The sequence below is a fragment of the Ictidomys tridecemlineatus genome, chromosome 8 (genome assembly GCF_052094955.1).
Source record: "Ictidomys tridecemlineatus isolate mIctTri1 chromosome 8, mIctTri1.hap1, whole genome shotgun sequence".
Lineage (NCBI taxonomy): Eukaryota > Metazoa > Chordata > Mammalia > Rodentia > Sciuridae > Ictidomys > Ictidomys tridecemlineatus.
The window spans coordinates 138,867,647-138,893,850 of record NC_135484.1 but is presented as its reverse complement, the minus strand read 5'-3'; the positions used below and the strand labels follow the sequence as shown (position 1 = coordinate 138,893,850).

General features: G+C 42.8%; 1 long non-coding RNA gene across 2 annotated transcripts in view; it reads left to right on the top strand.

The window, feature by feature from the left end:
* The first annotated feature begins 375 nt into the window (after window positions 1-375).
* Window positions 376-26,204, top strand: part of LOC144366334 (uncharacterized) — a 92,547-nt gene continuing 66,718 nt past the window's right edge. The window contains exon 1 of one of the 2 annotated variants that reach the window (XR_013425367.1): window positions 376-867. This is a non-coding gene — a long non-coding RNA (uncharacterized LOC144366334). The remainder of the gene's footprint in view (window positions 868-26,204) is intronic. The other variant, XR_013425368.1, reaches the window with a different exon arrangement.

Below are 26,204 nucleotides of genomic sequence, written 5' to 3'. Positions count from 1 at the left end.
ACGTTCGGGTTGACCGCTGTGATAAATGCCTTGGTTTGATCGCTATGTGACATATGCATGTATGTAAACATCACACACAAGTATTATGCATCAATGAACAACAACAGCAACAGAATCAACAGATGTCAGTGTGTCAGTCACCAAGGAACAGGGGATGAAGTTAGCTGGTCGGGAGGGCTCAGCTCCTGCAAGTCCTTGTAAGTCATGTCATGAGTGTGGGATTTCATTCCGAAAGCAATGGGAAGCCTTTGAAAGTTTTCAGCAGGAAGTGACGAGAGGTGAAAGTTAAATGCATTTGATGAAAGAGTATGGAGAACAGACTGGACGTGGCTCAAGTGAGTGGTGGAAGGTCAGGTGTAGGCCACGGCAGTCCGGTGAGTGAGCCTGATGTCTCTGCAATGGGAATTTGTTGCTGGATTCATGATTGCTGGATGGAGGGTGATGAGAGGGGAGTCAAGGACAAGTCCAAGGCAAGCTCTTGCAGGCAAGCGCCAGGCACCGAGTCAGCAAACGTGGCAGAAACCAGGTTGGGCGGCTCATTTCAGCCAAGTTATATATAGAGCACTCCTGAGACGTCCAAAGGGAGATGTCATGTGAAAGGAAGGAAGCGTGAGTCTAGGGCTCAGAGCAGAAGCGAATTTAAAACCGCCTGAGCATCGCTGGTAACTAACGTGTTGAGCCTAGATGCTGTTGCTCAGGGAGAGAATCCAGAGTGAGACTTGCAGAGGCCCCAAGGCTGCATCTTGAAAAACTGCAGCATTTGAGGCTGGAGGGAGGTCAGTAAGCTGACCAAGGAGCTGAAAGAAGAAAGCAGGGGCAGTAAGAAGAAAAACCAGGAGAGCCCGCCCGTCAAGGAGCCTGAGGACGGTGAGTGGCTGAGAGACCTCGTTCCCCCAGAGGGTGGCTTCTTTCATGTTTCCACGGTACCTTTTTCCTTCTCTTTCAGATATTTTGCTTCTAACATGATACATTTAATTTTTTGTTTTTTTGCATAGTCCACACACCTACCCGTAACCTCTGGAGCATTGGCTCTGAAACATTTCTCATGCTTGTCTATACCATGAAATACGGTGCCAGGGGGGTTACCGTCCCCGGGTTCATAGACATTAAATAATTTGGGCAAAGTCACACAGACAGTTTACCCTGCGTACAGTAATGCCTCCAATTACATCTATCTTCTTGGAAAATGCTGTCTCTTACAGGAAGCTCACATGGGCCTGTGAAATGCAAGCACATTACCAATGAGGCAAAGTGGCTCTGCCAGGGGAAGATCCTGGGGTAACAAGAAGCAGTAACGGTTGACAACGGAAGTCTAAACATGACCCTGACTCATGACCCCCTCGAATAATTTTTTCCTTTTTCCTTCATTGTTTATACTGTTGGGTAGGACTTCAGTGGAAATATCTGTAATGGGATAGATGTGCCATTGCAAATGACAAGTCAGAAGTCTCCTCTGATGGACGGGTCCTTTTAATGGGCCCCACTCAGCAGAGTTAATGAGGACAGGCCCATTTATTTCTCCGCCTCCCTTGTTAGCATCTCTCAGCTCAGTAGGAAACTGCTGTGTCGTGTGGCCCAGCTTCCTCTCAGGATGACCAAGGTCTTCACAGTTCTCAGTGAGGGTCCTCTGGGTGGAGTATCGGACACTGACTGAGGGGTCCAGGGAGCTGAAACTATTCATCTCTGCTGCCTGGAGCCGTGCTGGTTTGCACTGAAAAGTCTAGAAATTTAATGAATAGCAACTGTTTCTAAAAGTCGGGTGCCAATTCCAGTCTATCAGGCTCACCACCGGGCAGTATGGTGGAGAGTAGAGAGAAGGAATGTGATCCATGAGGCTGCTTCCAACATGGGGCAAGCCATGGCTATGGCCACTTGTGCAGGGCAGAGGGGAATGGCAGGTGGTGGTTCCGTTCCCAGGTTGCTTTTGCATTAAGAGAGTCATTGATTGAGAGAGTCACCTTGACTCTCAAAGATAGAACATTGGTGGTGTGGAAGTTCCGTTCTGTAGGAACACAGTGGGCAAGCGTGCTGTCAACCTGTCAACGTCCAGAACGTGGTTTTGGATGGTGGTACCTTTGTCGCCACATAATGAAAGGGGGGTTTTCATCATCTTTTTGTCACTGTGACAACATACCTGAGAAAAGCAACTTAAAGGAGGAAAGGTTTATTTTCACTCACGGTCTCAGTTCATCGTTGGCTGGCTCCGTTGCTTTTAGGTCTGTGGCAAGGCTGAGCATCACGGTGCGGAGAACACGGGAGAGCAGAGCTGATCACCTCATGGCAGCCAGGAAACAGAAAGGGTCTGGGACAAAATGTACCCTTCAAAGGTCCCTGTGACTCTGGTTAGGCCTCATCTCCTGAAATTTTCCACCATCTCCCAAGAGTGCCACCAGCTGGGGGCCAAGTCTTCAACACATGAGCTTTGGGGGGCATTTCAAATCCAAACTATAACGGGGTAACATGACAAACTGTGACATATTCAGAATTTTTTGGTTCATGTTCAATACAGTCCCCTTTGGGTGACACTCTCCATGGAGGAGTGAGGGTGTAGAATAATCCCAAGTTAGGTATCCCCTGGAATGCATCTGATACCGGCCTGGGGGACTCCAAGGGGACTCTCTTCTTCTTTTCTAAATAGTCTAGGAATTACTGAAAGTAGCCTGCCGTGCCGATTCCAGTCTCTCTGGCTCACCTGGCAGTGTGGCAAGAGTGAGTAGAGAAAGTGGCTGTGGTCTATGAGGGTTTAGGAAGCACAACAAATAGGAGAAGCTGCTGTCCCAGTGGCCAGAGTTGCAGTCCAAAGATCATGATTGTGTTTCCTATTTGCCACTTTGCTAATCTAGGGAGGGTGCAAAATTACGACTGAGTAGATGGTTACTAAACTGGTTTCTCTTCCTGAGTGCACAATGACATTACATGTCCCACCCGGCTAAGAGTTAGGTGGAATGATTTGATGTATTCTTACCAGTGGAAAGCAAGCAGATGTGTGTCTCTGCCAGTCTAAGACAGTTAGGAGTAGTGGTGCCAGCTCAGTCTCTCTTAGCCCTGACCTTGTCTATTGTCCAGTCAAGGTCATGGTTTCTACAAGGCCAGGCTTTGGAAATGGCCGTGTCTCCTTGTGGAGGAAGCTTGGGTCTCTGAATGACTATGTGGAACTGAGACCACTGACCACATCATACTGAGACAAAATCAAGTAAGACACTTCTATTAGGCCATTTCTGTTTCTTCCGTCAGCATTAATTCCGCTAACCAATATGGATGCACAGACAGCATCACGGTCTTTGCAGTTAGTCTCTTTTTTTTTCTCATGCCCTGAAGTCTTTAATCACTCTATAAAGATCAGGGTTGGTATGTTGTTGTTGTTGTTCCTCTTCTTCTTTCATTTTTTATTTTTAATGAATTCATCGGGAACAAAGCACTTGTCAAAATATTTATTAATAATTATGTTGGCTTTCTGTTGCTCTGACAAAATACCTGCAGAAAATCAACTTAAAAGAGTTGAGAGGTTCCAGTCCATGACTGGCTGACTCCACTGCTTTTGGGCCTGTGGTGAGGAAGAATATTGTGGTGAGGAGCAAGAGATGGAGCAGAGCCGCTCACATCATGATGGCCCAGAAGCAGAGAAAGAGAGAGAGACAGAGAGAGACAGAGAGAGAGACAGAGAGAGACAGAGAGAGACAGAGAGAGAGAGACAGAGAGAGAGAGAGAGAGAGAGAGAGAGAGCCCCTCCCCCAATGCCCCCAACAGCCATCCATGGATGATCCATAGAAGAGGTCTGAGCCCTTATAATCCAGTCACCTCTTAAAAACCCCACCTCTGAACACTGTTGCTTTGGGGATTGGGCCTTCAATACATGAGCTTTGTGGGGACATTTCAGATCTAAACCATAACAATGGTCAATCAATTTAAAAAAAAAAAAAGCTAAACTTGGTAATTAATCATTCAAAATAAAAAACCAGAAATTCCAGACCTGATGTGCAATCCAGTAAAACCACAGAGATTTGTTTCAAAATACCATCTATAATTATAATTTTTAAAAAAGAAAAAGTAAGATGCAGAAAGAAAGAAAGAAAGAAAGAAAGAAAGAAAGAAAGAAAGAAAGAAAGAAAGAAAAAGAAAAAAACAGCATCTAACATTTTAGAATCATAAAAAGTGTCCCTTGTTCTCTGGTGTTTCCTGTTTTCACTCTGGAGCTGCCCAACATTCTGTATCAACTCTTTGGAATGTGTGTCCTCGTGTGTCCCCACTTGTTTCTGATGAAATGTCACCAGCTGCCCTTGACATTCAGCGTTTCCCGAACTTGGCACCACGGCCTTGCCTTTGCTCAGGGTAGCACGGGCATCCTCTTCATAAAGCCAGATTTCTGCTTCTTTTCCCCTGGGCCCAGAAAATAACGTTCCCTCTTCACTTTCACCTTGGCTTTGAGTTTGTGAGCTTGAAAATCGTCTCGGGAACCCACAAAAGAACCAGAAATCAGAAGAGGTGAAAATATAGAAACGAGTCTCCAACCCACTCCTGCCTCCGTGGAGGTTATTTCGCTTTTCCTCCTGTTCCTGAAATATCCTCTTTCTTCTTCTCAACTTTCTAAAGCTTCCTCCTCCTCCAAGGCTGGGTTCACTAATTTGCTCACAAGGCTTTATCACATAGACCCTCCTTCACTGGGTTCCAATCTCCAAGAACACAAGGAACACACTGGGTGTGTTCTCTCTGTTTCTCCCAGCCTCTAGCATCGTGTCTGACATTTTGCTGGGCTGGGTGTGGTGGAGCACACCTGTAATCCCAGCAACTGTGGAGGCTGAGGCAGGAGGATTGCCAGTTAGAGAGCAGTCTCGGTGATTTAGCAAGGCCCTAAGCAAATAATGAGACTCTGACTCAAAATAAAAATAAACCAAGGGCTAGGGATATGGCTCAGTGGTAAAGCACCTCTGGGTTCAATTTCTGGTACCAAAACCAAAATTATATATCTCTATCTATCTATATGGATTGATTACTGAAAGAATAGATGCCTTTCGGGTCCCTGGCCCATCTCAGGTAAATGTGAGTCATCAGAAAGAGTAGAAAGGAAGAGAAATTCATTTGTTTTCTTCTCAAAACACACATCATCTATAACATGCAATGTATAATTTAGCAATTAATTACATCTGATGCTCATTTTGACAGTATAAAGAATCTGCTCCATTTACTGCTGTGTCACTGGGATAACATTTCCGACTCCACTGACTGATTTAGGGGGATCATAATTACAAATGACAGTGCCCAGGACAGTCACCCTTTAAACACAGGAAGCAGATAATCGGCTTCTGCATTAGTGAACATGGAGATGTGCTAAGGTTCGCATTTTCTTTCTCTTGCCTTATTTTTTAAAATAGCAAAAATCCACTGGACCATAGGACATTTGTTCTACATGCTAGTCTGTGAAAAGTAACCGTGCTAAGTATGATAGGTAGAATAATGTCCTCCCTGAGTCACCAAAGGTGTACCATGTCCTACTGCCCAGAACCTGTGAATAGGCTCTGTACATGGTCAAGGGGAATTAAGGTTGCAGATGGAATTAATGCTGCTCAGAAGCTGACCTCAGGTAAGGAGATGAACCTGGATGATCTGGGTGGCCCTGAGGTCGTCACAAGCGTCCTTAAGTCTGGAAGAGGAGGCAGCGTCCCATGATGTTCTATGAGACACTCCATGGCCTGCTGGCTTTGACAGTAGAAGAAGGACCACAAGTCAAAAATGTGGGCAGCCTGTGGAAAAGGTATGAAACAGATTCTTCCCTTGAATCTCCAGAGGAAATGCAGCCCTGCTGACACTTGGATTTGCACCCACTGAGACTCCCTTTGGACTTTTGACCTCTGAAACTTCAAGGTTATAAATCCATGCTGTTTTAACCCATTCTGTTCCATCATCCCGGTTGTGGGAAGGGGAGGACATTAGTCTACCTACACAGTCTTAAGTTGAACAATAAATACACCACTTGTGGTAGCTTTGAAATACTATTGGAGGATTTATTATGTTTGCAGAATTGGGAACTTGGGACTTAATGGGTTAAGGCACTAAGTTTATGGTAATTTGTTATAGCAGCTCTAGGAAGCCCATACACTAGGGATCTAAATAAAACAGAGAACAAGGAGTGCAGATGCATTTTACAGCTTAGCCCCAAAATATAGAATAAAATCATTTATTGGTAATTGTCCAGTTGTCTTTTTTTTTTTGTTTGTTTTTCTTTTCTGTCCACAAGTCCTCCCTGGCAGAGATTGGGACTTAGGCTTTTTTAGTATTTAACACACAACAATACCACACAATAGCAAGTGGCCAGTAAATAATGATAGGTTAAAAATACATAATGGATGGCAACGAATATGCCCTATTACTCAAACGACACTAAATTGGTGCTTTTCCAGGAACTTCGTGGTGATAAATTGAAGGAAAAGCCCACAATTGGAAATAAAATGATCATATAAACAATGCTCTCTTGTAGCCCAGTGATCTGGGGTACTCTGTATCTCAAAGGCAGCTTCCAGGCCTCCTTGGCAAGAGGGACAAGACAGGTACAGAAAATGCTCTCGACAAGACTTCACATCCGTTCCCAGCCTTCGCCCACCTGGTCCGCAGCAGAGCTGGTAATGGGTGACCATGTCTGACAGATTTCAGTTTCTGCTCGTCTCCTCCTCTGTTTGCAAGGGGAACTGTCTGTGAACAGAGGAACACCAGAGGGTGAGCAGGAGAGGGGGCAGAGAGACAATGAACCTGAGCTATTTTAAACCACTGGTAATTGGTCCTGGAATGGTCAAGAGCAGGCACACAGTTAATAAAATACCCACGTCTAAAAGAGATCATTTTCCACAGGGAAAAAGAATGATTAGCAAATGCAAGGTGTCACAGATACCTCAAGAAAGAACCTGGTGAGACTGCAAATTGGTGCAGCCAATATGGAAAGCAGTATGGAGATTCCTTGGAAATCTGGGAATGGAACCACCATTTGACCCAGCTATCCCACTCCTCGGTCTATACCCAAAGGACTTAAAAACAGCATACTACAGGGACACAGCCACATCAATGTTTATAGCAGCACAATTCACAATAGCTAAACTGTGGAAAAAACCTAGATGCCCTTCAGTGGATGAATAGATGAAAAAAATGTGGCATTTATACACAATGGAATGTTACTCAGCAATAAAAGAGAATAAAATCATGGCATTTGCGGGTAAATGGATGGCGTTGGAGAAGATAATGCTAAGTGAAGTTAGCCAGTCCCCAAAAAACAAATGCCGAATGTTTTCTCTGATATAAGGAGGCTGATTCATAGTGGGGTAGGGAGGGGGAGCATGGGGGGAATAGAGGAACTCTAGATAGGGCAGAGGGGTAGGAGGGGAAGGGAGGGGCAGGGGATTAGCAAGGATGGTGGAATGTGATGGTCATCATTATCCAAAGTACATGTGTGAAGACACGAATTGGTGTCAACATACTTTATATACAGCCAGAGACATGAAAAATTGTGCTGTATATGTGAATAAGAATTGTAATGCATTCCGCTGTCATTTATTTTTTTTAATCATTTTTTAAAAGGATAACAGAAAAAAACAATTATAATATAAAAAAAAAGAACCACTTGTCTTTTTGTATAAAGAATCTTTTTGTATAAAGCATAAGTCCACAAGCCCTGGCCCTTCTGGTGACAGGCTATAGACACTTGTGAGTGAGCATTCATCTGTGGATGACTGTAACACTGGCAATCAAATAGGATCTTTGTAAGGACTCAGTAAGGATCAACTGAACTAGAGTTTGTAAAGTGTCCAGACTGGTGCCAGGGCCAGAGAAAGCAGCGTGAAGGTGGCACCGCCATCATGGTAACTCCAAGTAAGCCATCTTCCTTGGAACTCTGACAACAGTTCTATCTTTCCATCTATGCAATGACGCACCAAAGCTTAAGGAAGGATTTGGTGGGTCCAAGGTGGGTTTCTGCCGTGTCCCCACTGAGAGGAGCTAAGTGTGCCTCCCACTGAAGCCACCGGTGATGTCACATCTGTGGGTGATCCTCTATGCATCTGTCAGCACATTTTATAAAGAGGATGGATCCAGTCCTAATAAATACCTGTTGACTGAATGAGTAAATTAGCTGGGCGAATCACACACACACACACACACACACACACACACACACACACACACCCCACTCCATTTCCCATTCTGTAAAATAAAAGGAATGAAACTTGATCATCTCTAGAGCTATCTCAGTGCCTTTTTGCTAATTTTTTAAAAGGCACCTCTGGAAGTTTATTGGAAAACAACAGGGGAATCTTTTTGTATAAAGCAAATAAAAATCTGCATTTATGAAGCAAACTACAACATGGCCGTGGCCTCCCTTTCTCAGTGGCCTTTGCATTTAGACTTTCAGATTCAGGGGACACCACATGACAATAAGTGATGTAGTACAGAAAACAGTTACGACCGCTCTAGGTCAGTTTCCCTGGGAACAGATCCGATGCAGAGACTGGCCTGTAGGTGTTAGGGTGTGGATCGGTGTCAGGATAAACACGCCAAGGGAAGAGGAAAGCAGGGTTCGGGGAGGAGCAGCATCTGGGCTGCCTGCCAGTCACAAAAAGTCACAGCCATCCCACAGAGAGGTCTCATGTGGCCTCCAGGGTTCCTGCAAGCAGGGCGTGCCTGCCCATCCCACCCCTCCCACTGACCATGCTGACCAGCCATTGACCAGTCATGGGCTCTGACTGCCCCTGATAATGAGGGAGGATGGCCTTAGGGGAGGTGGCTATATTTGTTTTTATTTTTGATTCTTCTTGAACATTAATAAATAAATAAATAAATTTATTTATTTATTTTAATTAGGTATACACGACCGCAGAATGCATTTTGACTCATTGCACACAACTGTAGCACAACTTTACATTTCTATGGTTGTACACCATGTAGTGTTGCACCACACGTGCAGCAGTACATGTACCCAGGATCATGATGTCCCTCTCATTCCGCCATCTTTTCTGCCCCCATGCCCCCTCCCTCCCCTTTGCCCAAAGTTCCTCCATTTTTCCCATGTTCCCCCTCCCCCCATTATGGATCAGCATTCACTTATCAAAGAGTACATTCACCCTTTGGTTTTTTGAGTTTGGCTTACCTAGCTTAGAATAATATTCTCCAACTCCATCCATTTATCTGAAAATGCCATAATTTTATTCTCTTTTAATGCTGAGTAATATTCTATTGTGTATATATACTGTAGTATATATACCACAGTTTCTTTATCCATTCGTCTATTGAAGAAAACATCTAGGTTTCTTCCACAGTTTAGCTATTATGAATTGAGCTGGTGTAGACATTGATGTGGCTGTGTTATTATAGTATACTTATTTTTAAGCCCTTTGGGTATAGGTGGACCAGGGGATAGCTGGGTCAAATGGTGGTTCCATTCCAAGTTTTCTAAGGAATCTCCATACTGCTCTTCAGATTAGTTGCAACAATTTTCAGTCCCACCAGCAATGTATGAGTGTGACTCCCCCCTCCCACATCCTTGCCAACATTTATTATTGTCTGCATTCTTTTTTTAAGTATTTATTTTTTAGTTTTTTTAGGTGGACACACAATATCTTTATTTTTATGTGGTGCTGAGGATCGAACCCAGTGCCTCTCGCACGTCAGGCAAGCATGCTACCACTTGAGCCACCTCCCCAACCATGTCTGCATTCTTGATAGCCGCCATCCTGACTGGTGTGAGATGAAGTCTTAGTTTTGATTTGCATTTCTCTAATTACTAGAGATGTAGAACATTTTTTTCATATATTTGTTGATGGAATGTATACCTGCTTCTGAGAAGGGTCTGTTCGGCTCCTTGGCCCATTTATTGATTGGGTTGTTTGCTTGTTTTTTTTTTTTTTTTTAAGAGAGAGTGAGAGGAGAGAGAGAGAGAGAGAGAGAGAGAGAGAGAGAGAGAAAGAATTTTTAATATTTATTTTTTAGTTCTTGGCGGACACAACATCTTTGTTGGTATGTGGTGCTGAGGATCGAACCCGGGCCGCACGCATGCCAGGCGAGCGCGCTACCGCTTGAGCCACATCCCCAGCCCCTGTTTGCTTGTTTTGGTGTTAAGTTTTTTGAGTTCTTTATATAGCCTGGAGATTAGTGCTCTATCTTTTGTGTGTGGCAAAAATTGGCTCCCCAAATCTAGGCTCTCTGTTCAGTGGATTAAGGACCTAGGAGTTAGTCCAGAGACCCTGCACCTAATAGAGGTGGCTATATTTGACTGCGGAGAGGTTCCAAAGAGGGACCCAGTCACCTACACCACAGGAGTTGGGGGATGACAGTGGTAGTCCTTGTGAGAGCTATCCCTCGCTGAGTGGCAAATCACCACAATTTTGGTAGCTTTACAAGACACGCATTTATCATCTCATGGAGTCCGGGTTAGCAGTCTGGACCTAGCCCATATGGTTTCTCTGCTCAGTGTCCTGTGGGGCTGCAATTAAATGTCAGTGGGTAGCGTGTAAATCAGGAGCTAACTGGTGAGGAATCCACTTCCAAACCATTCTGGTTGGGTGGCAGGACTCAATCCCTTATGTCTGCATGATCAAAAGCCAGGATTTTTGCTGGCTTTCACCTGGAGGCCACACTCAGTTCCAATGGGCCACCCAGGGTCCCCCGAGGACAGCCAAAGTTCCTTGTCACTTGGGCTTCTCAACACAGCCGTTTAGTTCATAAGCCAGCAGGGAGAGCCTCTCATTTCAACAGGACTGGATGTCTCCCAAGGGAGGTTGCCTGGTTAATTCAGTCTCACCCTTTTGGTGGACCCCAAATCAAAGAATTTGGAGACTAAACAACATCTACAAAACCCCTTTACCTTTGCCATATTCTACTTGACTTGCTGACATTTTCAAAGCCAGTAGAGGTAAAACCGGGGGCCTCCGAGGCAGTAGAGGCCAATACTATCTAAATCTGTGCTAGTAACAAGAAAGAACAACCAGGTGGGAGTTAGTACAGACACTGAAATATGGGAGTCATAAACACCTGCTGAATAAAGTAGGTTGAGACCAAGAGCTGCATGGGAGAACACTGGTGTCTCCAATCAGAATCTTCAGCTGAGTGTCCAACTACTCTTAGGCAACTGGACTGTCATGGCCAAGTTCAACTACCTGTTAAACTCAGCAGGAAAGCACCTCCATTCTCAAGTAAAAATTGCAAGAGAACCCAGAAAAAAAACAAACAAACAACTCTTCCCTAGACGATATTAATTCACTTTTATATTTAAAAAGTTTGCATTTACAAGCTTTTATTTTTAAACAGAAATCGAGTAGAAGGAAATATCAAAATGGATCAGAAGATGCAGGACTGAACCCACAGGAACCTCAAACTTTTAGTGAGAGTTATTGTCCCTGGCATTTCAGCGTGGGGGCTGATCCCACGGGGCTCGTTGATAGACCAAACATAGAGAAAATGGTTTCCAGGGATGAAGGCAGCGATCGGCTTATTTCTTTACATATTTCGTGGAAGTCAGTGAATGCTTCAATGTAAAGCATTGAATACAGATTTGTATAACATTCTAGAAATGACAAAATCATAGAGATGGGGAACCGATTAGTGGCTACTATAGATTAAAGAGGGGGCGTGGGTGGGAAGAGAATGGCTGTAGCCATAAAAGGGCTATGCGAGGGATCTCTGTGGTGGTACAAAAGCCCTGTTTGTTGACTGCCAATGCTAACACCCTGGTCGTGATCTTGTGCCATGGTCTTGCAAGATGATGTCACTGTTTAGGTCCCTCCTGTTTATCTGTATTTGAATTGAACCTGCCCATTTTCCCTTAGAGCAACAGCGCATGGCACAGCCATAGCTTCTCTTTGACTGTCTCCCGTTTTTAGACTCTGCACCTTGTGAAGGCAAAGACTGTACCCTCTTTTATGAAATGGAGATGGGTATGTAAGACTCAGAGTAGGTAACTTTTGTGATTGACATTTTTTTCCCCCACCCAGCATCATTCTCTAGAGCTTCGTGCAAGTTGTTGTGTGTACCAGTTGTTTTGCAGTAGTCCACGGAATGGATGCACCGACCACATTTTATTTAACTATGTATATCTGTTTCCAGTTTGGGCTCTCTACAACAAAACTGCCAAAGCATTTGTGTAGAGGTTTCTATGTAGATATGTCTTCATTTTTGAACAATCAATACTCAGGAGTACAATTGCTGGGTTATGTAGCAGTGGCATGTTTGATTTTAAAGGTGATTTCCAAACTGTTTTCCAGAATAATCTCTACTTACTTATTACTAAAATCTATTGTCAAGCCTGGTGGGGTTTGCTCTGAAATCATAAAGTATTTTGTGTGCTCTTGTGGGCTTATACTTATGCATCTTGGGACTTGGACCCCCATGCAACATACAATATTTAACCCCCCTAAGAACTATTTTGTGAATTTCATTCAATATTCAAAGTTGTAAGATCTTTAATATCTAATTTCTCTCATCCAACATACTATGTTCCTTGACTTCATTTTATCTATATGGTTTGCAAACCTGTTAAGTAAAGCTTCCCTCATTCAAAGCCTGAGGAAAAAAAAATTTGAACAGGAAAAAAATCCAAAGCATATCATTTGGAAACAAGCTCAGCAGCTATAATAGCTGACATATATTTTCCTTCCTGTCCATAAGGATAGTGTCAGCAACATTTCCAAGAGATTTGAGAAATTCAGTTTCTCATTTACATAAAATTGCCACTCTTATCAATCGAAGCGGAGAAATTTAAGTCTTGAAGTCATTCTATTTCACTGTGAGCACACTTTAGTTCTTAATGATAGACATTTTGTTTTCTCAATTAATAGAGATTGAACACATTCCTAACTTCAACATGGTAACTTGTAACAATTTATGACACCAAGATTTGGAAACATGGTGGTGGTGGTGGTGGCTGTAGTGATGGTCTTGAAGGTGATGGTGATGATGGTAGTGAAGGTGGTGGTGGTGGTAACAATGATGATGGTGATGATGGTGGTGGTGTTAATAGTGGCAATGATGGCATCGGTGGTATGATAATGGTGATGGTGATGATGGTGGGTGATGGTGATGGTGGTAATTACAGTTAACACTGGTAGCTTGCTTACTGTGTGTCAAATATTGCTATGAGATTCTGCTCCATTTTTTTAACAGTATCTGTTTTTTTCCAATGTTCATATCACTCAAAGGTATTGGTAATATGAGTCTTATTTTTAGACTCATTGAATAGCTATCAGAGACTTTAATTTCAATCTGTATTTGGCATAGTATCTGAACTCTTAGTAGGAAGGAAAATCCAGTACTACAAAATCAAAGCCAAAGAAAATTTTGTTTAATCATGTAATTCTATTAGGCTTCAGAAGTCTGATTATTTCTATCACTATGTATTATGTCCTTACATCACTTTCTGTCTTTTTTTGTATTTTTTTTTAGCTTACAAAATATCCTGATTTTAAACAATCATAATTCAAATCCAGAGCTAAATCAACATAATACATTTTATTTCATGGAGTTATTAGTTTTATTCTGATTCTCAAGAAAAATATGGGTTGATGCCTTGTGTGGTATAAGAAATAAATATGCAATTTATTCTCTCTTTAAAAATTGTAGAATGCCAAGAAAAAAAAATAGGACATAATTTTATTTATAGTTTTAAGAAGACAGGGAAAAACACAGGCTATATCATACTTCATAGTAATAATTGTCCTAATTGAATTGTTCTATGGGTAATCCCCCCCAAAAAAGTAATAAAAGCTCTACAGATGTTGAAAATTAGCCTGACTTAATAGTCTTCTGGTACCAATGTGAGCATCCAGGGAAGGTGAAAGGCTGCACTGTATGAGAAGAAAGGGGCAAATACAAAGCAAGACATTCTACTCACGAGGAGACACGTAACCTTAGTTCCAAGAAAGAGCTCATCCTGCCTCGCACTATAATGATATTCCAAAATCAGATCAAGGTGTCAGTCCCCAAATGGGATTTCTGAAGAAGCAAATCAGATCTTGAAGAAAGTCTTGGCTGAAACATCCATTTACTTCATTCAATCCAAAGTGTCTTTGGTTGCAGCTCTAAAGTCTACACCCGGTGTTACCCAGGAAGCACTGAGCTAGTTTTTGATTGAAGCCAGGAAGTCCGTTGGAGCATAAAACGGTGAGCTCCGGAGAAGTAAGGGGTACTTACTAGTGGTGGAGAGTGCAAGGGCTGGTAAGATGACGAGGCTCTCCTCGTTGATTTATTATCACCCTGAAGAGCAGTTATTGCCGTGAGACCTTGGATGAGTTTCACTTAGCCTCTCTGAGACTGAGTTACCTGGAAAAATCGCTGTAAAAAAAGCTGCCGTGGAGGTGGTGGATAAATCTCCTATTCCAGTTCAGCAGGCAGAGCACAAATGGTGGAGTGGGGTTTTTTTTGCTTTTTTGTTTTTGTTTTTTTTTTTTGGTCACTTCTATCATTATCATTATAATGATGACTATTATTTACTGAGCATTTACCATATGCTAAAGATAACTGTTATTATTCTATCAGTATTGGTCAGCTTTCTGTTGCTATGACAAAATACCTAAGAGAATAAAGGCAAGAGGAAGAAAGGCTATTTTGGCTCATGGATCAGAGGTTTCAGTCCATGGTGACTGGCCTGTGGGGACAGGAAGAGAGGCATTTTCACCCCCTGGTGCCCAGGAAGCAAGGAGAGAGGAAGAGGAGAGGCCAGGGTCCCATTAGCCCCTTCAGGGACACCCCCCCCCCATCCTTGACCTAACATTCTTCTCCCAGGTCCCACCTGCTAAAGGTTCCATCACCTCCCAACAGTGCCACCCAGAGGACCAAGCCTTTAGCACATGGGCCCTGGGGGAACATTCCAGAACCCAACTGTAGCTCTGTCAAACCCTCACCATCTCACGGCCTTATGAGGATATGCACTGTTCTCGTTTTTTGCATTTTTCCAAAAAGAAAACTGAGGCACGGAGGTGAGTGGGGACTGGCCCCCAATTTGAAGTTGGCAGTGAGAAGGTAGAAATCGAGGACTTGACCGTCACACCACGTCGTTAGTACAATTAAACATCCTGAGTAGAAAACGAGGGCCCGCCTGACTCAGGCACCAGATTCTCCAGTTTCATTCTAAATGATCTTGGGCTTTCCTAAAGTCACATTCTTTTTCTTGGTTTGAGTAAGAAATATTTATTGATATCTATTTTATAAGCCCATGGTCGATGTCTGAGGAACCATAATTAAAAGCATTTGATGTCGTGTCTGATCTAAACCCATCATTCCACACAGCCCCACACTCTGCTGGGCGCTGTTCCGAGCTCTGAGGAGACATCAGACAAAAATCTCTGCTCTCGTGGTACTTCCTTTTAGAAAATAAAACAAGCTGGGCTTTCACAGAGGTGCACACCCGTAATCCAAACTCAGGAGGCTGAGGCAGGAGGATCCCCAGTCAGAGGCTAGCCTGAGCAACTTAGAAAGACCTTGAATAGACACTTCGCAGAAGATTTCATCTCACTCCAGTCAGATGGCAGCTCTTATGAAGACAAACAACAATAAATGTTGGCGAGGATGTGAGGAAAAGGCACACTCATACACTGCTGGTGGGACTGCAAGTTGGTGCAGCCAATATGGAAAACCTGGAATGGAACCACCATTTGACCCAGCTGTCCCACTCCTTGATTTATACCCAAAGGACTTAACAACAGCATACTACAGGGACACAGCCACATCAATGTTTATTGCTGCACAATTCACAATAGCTAAACTGTGGAACCAACCTGGATGCCCTTCAGTAGATGAATGGATAAAGAAACTGTGGCCTATATACACAATGGAATATTACTCAGCAATAAATGAGAATAAAATCATGACATTTGCAGGTAAATGGATGGAGTTAGAGAAGATAATGCAAAGTGAAGTTAGCCAATCCCAAAAAACCAAATGCTGAATGTTTTCTCTGATAATAAGGAGGCTGATTCATAGTGGGGTAGGGAGGGGGAGCATGGGAGGAATAGACAAACTTTAGATAGGACAAGGGGAGGGAAGGGAATTGGTGGGGTAAAGGATATAAAAATTATGGTGGAATGAGATGGACATCATTTCCCTAAGTACATGTATGAAGACACGAATGGTGTGCATATACTTTGTAAACCACCAGAGATGTGAAAAAATATGCTCTATACATATATTATGAATTGTGATGAATTCTGCTGTCATTTATAACAAATTAGAATAAAAAATAAAATTAAAAAGGGGGGGTCTACACCTGGGTGCAGTGGCCCACACCTGTAATCCCAGAGGCTTGGGAGGCTGAAGCAAGAGGATCATGAGTTCAAAGCCAGCCTCAGCAACAGCGAGGCACTAAGCAACTCCGTGAGACCCTGTCTCTAAATAAAATACAAAATAGGGCTGGGGGTGTGGCTCTGTGGTTGAGTGCCCCTGAGTTCAACCCCCCTCAAAAGGTGGGGGTGCGCTAGGGATTTAGTTCAGGGGTAGAGTTCCTGCCTAGCAAGGGCAAGGCCCTGGGTTCAATTACCATATTGAAAAAGAAAAGCAGAGAAGCAAAACAAAAACCCCAGCTCTGTCCAGGTACAATCTACATATCATAAACACATGTTTCAATGCATTTAAATCATGTTGATGGGCCGGGGTTGGGGCTCAGTGGCAGATCGCTCGCCTAGCAGGTGCGAGGCCCTGGGTTCGATCCTCAGCACCACACAAAAATAAATAAATAAAGATATTGTGCCCAACTACAACTAAAAAATAAATAAATATTTTTTTTAAAAAAAAATAAATCATGTCGACATCACCCTAACCTGTGTTTAAAACATTCCCATCTCCACACACAGTGACCTCATATTCCTTGACAGCGACTCCTCATTCACTGCCCCCATCCCTGTACACCCACTGGTCTTCCTGCCTCTGTGCCTTTGCTACTATGAAAGCTCCCTAGAGAGGAATCATACAGTCGGTGGTCTCTTGTGCCTGGCTCCTTTCACAGGGCAGGAAGTTTTCCAGGCTCATCCAGGTGGACGCGTGTATCAACAATTCATCAGTCGATGGATCTTCAGGTTCCGGCCATCTGGGGCTCTCATGTATACTGCAGGCGTACGCTTATACACATGCCAAGGAAGAAAATAAAAATGGAGTCGCGTTGGCTCATGGCACTGAAAAGAGAGACACAGTGAAATCTGTCCACTGTGGGACTTTTAAGCACTTTTAACTTGAAGAACACCCAATCCCAGATGCAAGATGACCTTCATACTAGGCCAGACCACAGATTCCTGAAATACTCTTAACACAGACTGAGATCCCCCCCAATCCCTTTCCTACAGGACACCTTAGTTTTTTCCAACGGCAATCACGAAACTGACTAACCAGTGACACCGTCTCCAACGCCTCTGATGGGTTAAAGTGATAAATACAGTTCCCATTTTGCAAAGCCTTCGAGCACTTGTTCTGGATTCCTGTCTCTTGGGTAGCCATCCTCACATCATCTCAAGTCATCCCTTTGTTCTCACGTTCGGTGTGTGGCTGACATGCATCTGTGTACAAGTCTTTGGTGGTCGCACGTCTTCGTATTTTTGGAACGGAATTTCTAAAAGTGGAATTACTGAGTCATATGGCAACTCTCTGTTTAACATTTTGAGGAGCTGCCAAAATGGTTTCCAAAGTGGCTGCTCCATTTTACAATTCCACTAGCCCATTTCTCGACATCCTCACCAATCCCTGTTATTGTCTGTCTTTTTAAAATCACAGCCACCCTAGCGATGAAACACAGTGTTCACCGTGGTTTTGATTTGCACAGACCTGATGACTGTGGATGTTGGGCAACTTTTTCATGCACCTATTTGCCATTGGTTTATCTTCTTTGGGGAAGTATCTACTCAAATCACATTTTCTGTCTTTTTTTAACATTGGATCTTCTTATTGAATTGTAAATACTCTTTATGTATTTTGGATTTGAGGCCTTTGTCAGATAAATGATTTACAAATGTTTTCTCTGGTTCTGGGGGTGGATATCTTTTTCATTTTCTTGAGTTTTTGATTTTTTTTTAAAAGCGTTTTACTCATTTATTTATTTACTTATAAACTATGGTAAAAACAATCTGCAATATATTACTTTAACCATTTAAAATGTGTAGCTGAGTGACATTAAGTTCATTCACTTGGTTGGGCAACCATCCATCATCCCATCTCCAAAACATTTTCACATTCCAAAAATGAAACTATGAATAAGCACTAAATAATAAACTCCTCCATCTCCCCTCGACCCAGTCCTTGAATATCACCTTTCTGCTTTCTGTTCCTATGGGTTTCATTTCTGTAAGTACTTCGTAGGATCACAACTACACATAACTATGTCTTTTTGTGACTGGCTTACTTTCCTCCTTTTCACCAGGTGTGGCAGCACAGGTCTATAAATCCAGTGACTCAGGAGGCTGAGGCAGGAGGACCGCAAGTTTGAGGCCAGCCTCCACAACTGAGTGAGGCCCTAAGCAACTTAGAGAGACCTGAGTGAGGGTCTCAAAATACAAAAATAAAAAATAAATCTGGAATGATAAAGTGTCCCTGGGTTCAATCCCTAATACCAAAAAGAAAAAAAAATAGACTTTTCTTCCTTTTTTAATACTGAGCAATGTTTCATCAAATGGATACACCAAGCTTTGTTTACCAGTTCAACCAGTAATGGAGCAATGTTTAATTTTGAATAAAGACCAGTTTATCTTTTATTCTTACATCATCAACGCTTTCAGTATTACATTTAATAAATCATTGCCTAATTCAAAGTCACGAAGATTTATGCCAAACCTTTTCCCAAGAGTTTTATAGTTAATTAATTAATTGGTGCTAGGGATTCATTCCAGGGCCTCTCACCCAGTTTTATAGTTTTAACTCTTATATTTAAGTCTAGGATCCATTTCAAATTAACATTTTATATGGTGGCTCGCCTGTTATCCCTGCACCATTTGTTGAAAAGCATGGGTCTTTCCCCCACTGAATCGTCTTGGCCTCTTTGTTGAAAATCAGTTAACCATGAATGCAGGGTTTCATTTCTACAACTCTCAATTTTATTTCCTTATCTGCTTTTCATTTTTGTCCAACACAAAATATCCAAAATTCTATTATTTCAACATGTAATAAATATAAAAAACATTATTAATGAAATAATTTTCCATTCTTTTTTTCTCTTACGCGGCCTTCAATCTGTGTATTTTAGATTTGAAGCATATCTCAACTCGGATTCTATTTTTTAATTTTTGAAATTTTTGATTGACGCAATCTGTGTACCTATTTACCAGGTACAATGTGGTCTTCCGGTTCATTCATCCGTTCATCACCTTAAGTTTCTATCACTTCTTGATGGTGAGTCCATTCAAATTCCTATCTTCTAATTACTTTGAGACGCCTAATGTCTTACTGCTCATCAGATTCACCTGCTGTACCTTGAAAACACAGAATTTATTTTTAAATGAACAAATGGACCCAGATCACAGTCACTTCAATTTTCTTGATCAGAAACATGTTTGGTGCTTTTAAAAAAACACAGAATCCCAGTTATCTGTCCTGGTGATTCTGATCCGGTGGGTCTGGGGCCAGGCTGGAGTCTTCCTCCAATTCTCTCCAACCCTGTGGACAGACACACATTTCTCCCAGTTGCTCAGGCCCCGTAGGAGGAGCAGCAGGGCCAGTTCAGAGTTCCCTCCCACCCCGAGTCCTCCCTCCACTCTGCTCTGTTTGCGGTTGGGCCTCTGCCAACCATACTTCTCCTGTCCCGGCTGCTAGGCCTCAGGTTCTTCCCATAGAAGGAGTGAGAAAAAGGCTGGAAACCAGGGGAAGAAGTACCTCCCTCTTGGCCCTGGTCTCCTGTGCACTCCCGCCTCGCTATACTTCTTCACCCTGGCGCCAGAACTTCCTTACCGTTACCAGCATCCAAATCCAGTTTTCAGTTTTAAAAATATCATCAACCACAGGTTCATTAAATTTCCAAGGTAGACAGGCACCTCCACAGCCAGACCCTCTCCTCATCCACCCAGGTTCCAAACACCAGGGGACCCCTCCAAGGTCAGAGAGGTCAGCACCCCAAACCAGCTGGAGGCAAGTTCTTAGAAGTCCCAGTATGGGCTCCAGGGAGATCCTCCCTGAATTTTCTGAATTTTAATAATCCCAGTCTCTTCCCTTTGTTCTTTCAGCCCTTGGGATTGGTAGCTGCTTCCTGCAATTGCTTCTTTTTATCATACTTAAGAATTTTATTTTCATCCTTCCGGTTATATATAATATTGCATATTAAATTCTCTTTTATCACATCCACTATGTGATAGAAGGGCTTGTTTGGGAATTGCTCATTGGACAAGAAGCAACCACAGGAATGTGCTTCCTGAATGAAGAAAACCCATGCGGAGCGCTCTATAATCGTCACAGATGTCAGTCTACAGGGGATTTCTACTCCACGGCACAGAGGACTCAAGAAGAATCCAGTGGTCTAGCTGAGTTCAGACTCGGAGATCCTAATGCAACTGGAGTTGGCCAAGAACACAAAATAGGAGATAGCTGCTTAGAGAAAGAATCTGTAAACACCTAATAATCCCCTTTAGTCCCTATTCTATTCCAAGCCTGCATACGTGAAATTCCTCATGAATCCAGGAATGAATCCAGGAAAAGGACCCGTGACGGGAGGCTATAAAACAGACAGCTCTCAGGGGAAGCAGATGTTGAATTCTAATCAGTCCACAGAGATTGGAGAGAAATAATTGGGTACCTGGGGCATTTAGTAAAGACCCCAGAAGGGTCACATTTTAATGGTAGGGTTAAACCATCCTTCGAATAAAGACTCCTCCGGATACACCCTCACAAAGCTTGAAAACAAAACTTGGAAGACTCAGACTGGCCAGCGAGTAACTAACCTGCTTGCTTAAACACATTCTAGTGGTCTTGAAAGACTACACTATCAGGAGCAAATTAGTCAATAGAAACAACATGAATCCAGATTCTCCAAGAAGCTGACACCGAAATAAGATCAAGTGTGGAACGTTAAGCGTGCAAGTGTTTTATTTGTACAAATACTTGAATGCAAGGAGATGTGGAAAGAGCTAAATAAGTCTGTGAGAGTGATCAGCCCACCATGTAAGCCCAGTGTGGAGAAGACAGGAAAGGAAGGGAGGAGAGGGGAAGGGAGGGGAGATGAGGGGAGAGGGCGCCTCAGCTACCTGCGAAGCAACATCAGTGGTCCAACACAGGTATAATTGGACTCCCAGAAGGAGAAGTCCACAAGAAGAGCCAGAACAGGTATCTGAAGACTTAATGGTTAACTGTTCTCTAAATTTAATGCAAGTTGTTAACTTACAGATCCAAGAAGTTCAACTGCAGTCGGAACCATTAAAAAAAAAAAAAAAACCTACATCCAAAACACGAGAACAGAGTGAAAAAGAGACAAGTTTAAAATCAACCAAAGGGAAAGGGTGTAAGAAAACAAAGATAAGGATTCCAACAGGCTTTTTGTCAGAGACCACACAAACCGGAAGACAAGGGGGGTGTCATGTTGAATTCTGAAAGAAGAAGCTACCCAACTAGAACTCTGTATCTCATGAAAGTATTTTTCAAAAATAAAACAATAAATATTTTTTCCAGAAAAACAAAACTTTTTTTAAAAAAATGCCCTGAGAGACTTTCCCCAGAAGACCTCTGCTATAGTCTGAAAAGTGGACAGAAAATATTCAAGGATGTTTCACTGCAAGAAAAGGAAGCTCTTTCAAGGTGAAGAAAAATGATACCAGATAAGCACTTGGAGCGACACAAAGCAAAGAATGACCGAAATGAGGGTAAACAAGACAAACTGTTTGACTTGCTCTTAAGTTTTTTTAAACCCTCTCTGTTGGACTAATTGGTTTCTGTCTCCTAAATGAAGTCAGACAAAGCACTCTTCTTTTTCTTCTCTCATTTACCCCATCAGCCCCGTGGGCCTTGGGAACCACATCATACCACTCCCTCGGGATGGCATCCCTGGATTCTTTTTAAACGCTACAGAACGAAAATAAACCACTTTTCACCAACTGTCTACTATAACCAAGGTACTGCTTTTCTCTGAGAATCATCCTTCAAATCCAGCCTCCTTACCTTCTCTGATCTGACCCCTGCCAGCTCCTCCGGCCTCAGCTACTAGTACTACCACTGTCTGGTACGTCATGTCATCCTTTTGGGTTCATCCAGTGCCTCAAGTCTGTTTCCACCTTGGGATCCTTTAACCCTCACCGGCCTTTTCAGGGTCTTCTCCCAGATATGGGTCTCGCTCACTTTTTTTTTTTTTTTTTAATAAATGGGACCTCTGCTTGGATATCACTCTTAGGAGAGGTGTTCTCAACTTTCCTACTGAAACCAGCCGCCTCCTTGTTTCTCTTCCTCCTCACTCCTAACACCACCACTGTTCACCTTCCATTCGGATGACCCACCCCCTTCCTTGTCTTCGGAGCGTCACCATCGGACATTAGAATGTTCCTCTGTTTTCCCATTGGTCCTTTGGTTTTTCTGGTAGGCGGAAGAGTGGTTCCTCCAAGATGTCCGCACCTTAATCCTTACCTCCTGTGGCAAAAGAGCTTTGCAGATTAAATTCAGGATCTTGATATGAAGCAAGTATCGTGGATTATTTCGGGGGCCTGATGTAATCACCAGTTCCTTATGAGAGGGATCGGGAGGGTCACATTCGCAGGGGGAGGTGTGACCATGGAACAGAGGGACACAAAAGAGGTGTCAAGCTGGAGTGACGCACCTTGAAGACAAGGCAAGGTGCCATGAGCCAAGGAACACAGGTGGCTTCTGGAAGCTGGAAATATCAGGAAAACGATTGTCTCCTGGAACCTTCAAAAGAAATCAGCATAGCTGTAACTTGGCTTTAGACAGTGACACTCGTTTGGGACTTCTGAACTCCAGCACCCTAACTACTACCAAACAGAACTATAAGATAGCGATTACGTGTGTTTAAAACCTGTATGTTTGGGATAATTTGTCATAGCAGCAACACGAATGGGTTTCCTACCCTAGAGCATAAGCTTCATGGTGGGTGTCACATCGTCTTTCTTGATCTGATACAGTACATCTAATACCATCAAGTCAATCACATCAGTGCTTCCTTTGTAATATATGTCAATTCAATCACTTCTCAAGGCCTCTGGCACTAAGAACAAAGTCCAAGTTACCATTTTGTTTTGCTGGGAATATTGCAAGTCCTCCTAATTCATCTCCTTGGATCTACTCTTGACTCCTAAAGTCTGCAGTCCACAGAGCAACCAGAGGAATCATCTTCAAATGCAAGTCACACCATTGGAATTCCAGTGACTCTTCTTATCATTCCAAGGAGAATATAAAGTCCTTAGTGGACCCCCAAGGCCATATGCCACCTGGTCCCAGGACGCCTCTCTGCCCTCCCTGTTCATTCAATCTCTTGCTCTCCTAGTAAGGATTTTCAGGAATGTTTGATGGATACCTGAGAGAATGGATTCAGAGGTGAGGGAGATCAATGACCAATGAGGATTGAAAGAAGCCGGGGAAGAATTCATGGAGGACGTGGGATCAGAAGAGTGTCATGAGACTATGGAAAGAAAAAAGGAAAGAGATGTCTCCATACAGGCATAGAGTGTACACTGATCAGATCACCCTACCCCCACCACACACACTTCCCAATCTCTAGTAATCGCCATAATACTTTCATATTAACTTCAATATATGAGAGAACATGTGATATTTGTCTATGTCTGTTTTATATTAGTTACAAAATCTCCTCCCGTTCCATCCATGTGCCTGCAAATAACAGGATATTTTCTTCTTTATGGCTAAATAATACTACCTTATGCATAGATATATCACATTTTCTTTATCCATTCGTCAGTCGATGTCCATCTAGGCCAATTCCATATCTTAGCTGTTGGGAATAGTGCTGCAATAAACATGGACACGCAGGTATCTCTTTGGGTATTCAAATAGTAAACCTTTATTAATAGTATATTTCATATGTAAATAAGTATCAAATGTTTTCACTAAAACCAGGCTTAATTATTCTCTCTTGCCCAGTAATATTAAAGTTGGTTGTATAGATGTGCTTCCTCTTCTAGGTGCCAAGACCACTGTACAATATTCATCTAGATATATTCACAATATAGCAGAATGTAATCTACAGAGCTGAACAATTTGGGGTTTAAAGAATGAATGCCTAGCTTTTGTTTTTTTGGAATCTCTCCATATTTTTCAGTCATGTTATAAAAAACACAGAAGGCATAAAGTGTCACACTAAAGTTTGTGTTGTGACAAAGTATTAATAGGACAAAAAATATGGACTAGCTGTATCAGGAATCATGGCCTTTCTTTTATAACAAACGATCTGCAACAACAATATTGTAGTGCATGCTAAATGCTTTAGATATCTCTTACCATTTAATCCACAATAACTTTATCATAAGGATAGTATTGTTAATTCCATTCTATATATAAGAAAAGATTTGAACCTAGGATTATTGCGTTCTAACGTGACCTCAGCTGGTTCAGGTATGATCAGGCATCTAACCAGGTGCCTGTGAGGGTCTCTCTGACCCAGCATTCCACTGGGCTATAAGGATTCATGCTCATTAAAATGCAGACCACTGGGCCACTCACACAGAGACACTGATTCAACAGAGCTGACCAGGGGCAAGGAATCCGCCTTGAAGATTCAGATACATATCATAGTCTGGGATCCATACATGGTGTAATGAATAAAGTGGGGATTTCTTCTTTTTTAATTCAACTGCACAGGTAGAAGCAGCATGTTGTAAGTGGGCATGAATGAGCTTGATTTGGAAAAACCTAAGACCAGATAGATTAATTAGTACCTCCCTTTTCAGTCTCAGCTGAGTGGCTCTGTGGGTAGCTGGCTTCATTATTATAGGAAAAGTCCAATAGTCAGAGAAAAATATCATGATATCCTGCTTACTAGAAAGGCACTACAGGACATCTTGGTTTTCCTAACCCCCTCAAAGTGGAGGCTGGGGCTGGGGCTAATGACAAACACACGAATCCGTTAAAGTCAGGATATGCAACAGGGATGATCAATGGGTGTGAACGATTTTCTTGGATGACCTCAGCCAATCTGCCAGGACAGGTGTCTCTTGGTGTCCATGGGGGATTGGTTCCAGGTCACCCCTCAGACACCAGAACTTATAGGTGCTCCGTTTCCTGGCCTAAAATGGCATAATATTTGCAGATAACCTGCACACATCTCCCCAGACACTTTAAAACTCTACATGACTTACAATACCAAAAACAATGTCAACGCCGCCTCAATCCTTGTACTGTATTGTTTAGGGAGAGAACATGCAGAGATGCATATTCAGTATAGATGTGATTTCTTTAACTATTTTCCATCTTTGGTTGAACCCCTGGGTATTGAACCCACAGATGCAGAAAGCTGATGGTATGTGGGGGTCCATTGGCTGTGGAGTCTGACTGACCCTCTGGCTTCATGGTGGACCAGTGGTTGTCCTCTCAGCCTCTGTTTCCCCATTTATAGGATGAGGATGCTAACAGGGCCTGATTGGGGTTGTGGTTAGGAGAAGTAAACCTGAGAATGTCTGCAAGCATTGGCTCCTAGTACGTAGGAAACACTCCACAGTCAGTTTGGGCACCATAGTTATCATCTTGATTTTCTTTTTGCCTTAATGACCTACTCTTCTTGTGTAAAGTCAGCATTAGAACTGCCTTTTTTTTTTCCGTTGGGGTTTCTCATAACCCACACAGGATTTTCCCCAGAGTACACCCTGTGTTCCACTGTGTGGCATCCCTGAGAGGTAACGTCCAAACCTGAGCCAGGAAGCTGACATTTCAACCCTCCACACTTCTGAGTGCCTACCCAGCACCGAGGGCCATGGGCTGCTGGCATCACCAGAGACACCCCCCCCCCTCCATTGTTTGTTACACTGAGTGTGCAGAGCAGAGTATATGCTCAAGGAAACTTGTTGAATGAATTCACAGGTAGAACCCTGAACTTCTGCAATGGTGTGATCCTGTGTGCCGGCTAGGATTCCAACAGAGGCCCGTCAGCCTCAGTAACTGAAGCTACGTAAACAAGCAGGTTTCATGGGGACTTTACTGTTATCACTCTATAATGAGGACAGTAATTTTTGATATAAAATAGGAGTCAGTTTTGTCAATGCAAAGCCTGATAGAGATTAGGTCTTGGGTACAATTTTTCAATAAATATTAAAAACATATTTCCTGAA